Here is a 633-nt window from a genome sequence, read left to right as displayed (position 1 = left end):
TAATGCCGGAGGCTAAGTCCCTAGCAGGTGGAAGGCTGCATTCTGCTAAGTGTCTACCAAGAGGGCACCACTTCCAGGCAACCCAGGGGGCTAAGCCTGAGGCGGCAGGCAGGCCCAGGGTTCCAGGAGAGAGGGAGAGATTGTCCCAGGCGGCTGGGAAAGCCAGGCCTACCCAGGGCTACCCGAGCCTGGGTAACGCCGGAGGCTAAGTCCCTAGCAGGTGGAAGGCTGCAATCTGCTAAAAATCCACCGGATGGCAACGGAGAGGCGCGCTCCCCGGCTTGTCCACAAGGCGGCGCCAGCATTCAGGTTGCAGGCTGCATTCTGCTAAAAATCCACCGGATGGCAACGGAGAGCCGCTCTCCCCGGCTCGTCCACAAGGCGGCGCCACTTCCAGGAGACCCAGGGGGGCGAGCCTGAGGCGGCAGGCTGGCCCAGGGTTCCAGGAGAGAGGGAGAGATTGTCCCAGGCGGCTGGGAGAGCCAGGCCTACCCAGGGCTACCCGAGCCTGGGTAATGCCGGAGGCTCAGTCCCTAGCAGGTGGCAGGCTGCATTCTGCTAAGTGTCTACCAAGAGGGCACCACTTCCAGGCAACCCAGGGGGCTAAGCCTGAGGCGGCAGGCAGGCCCAGGG

Source organism: Leptodactylus fuscus, unplaced genomic scaffold, assembly GCF_031893055.1.
Source record: "Leptodactylus fuscus isolate aLepFus1 unplaced genomic scaffold, aLepFus1.hap2 HAP2_SCAFFOLD_1055, whole genome shotgun sequence".
NCBI classification, from domain to species: Eukaryota; Metazoa; Chordata; class Amphibia; order Anura; family Leptodactylidae; genus Leptodactylus; species Leptodactylus fuscus.
Note: the sequence above shows the minus strand (reverse complement) of the source record.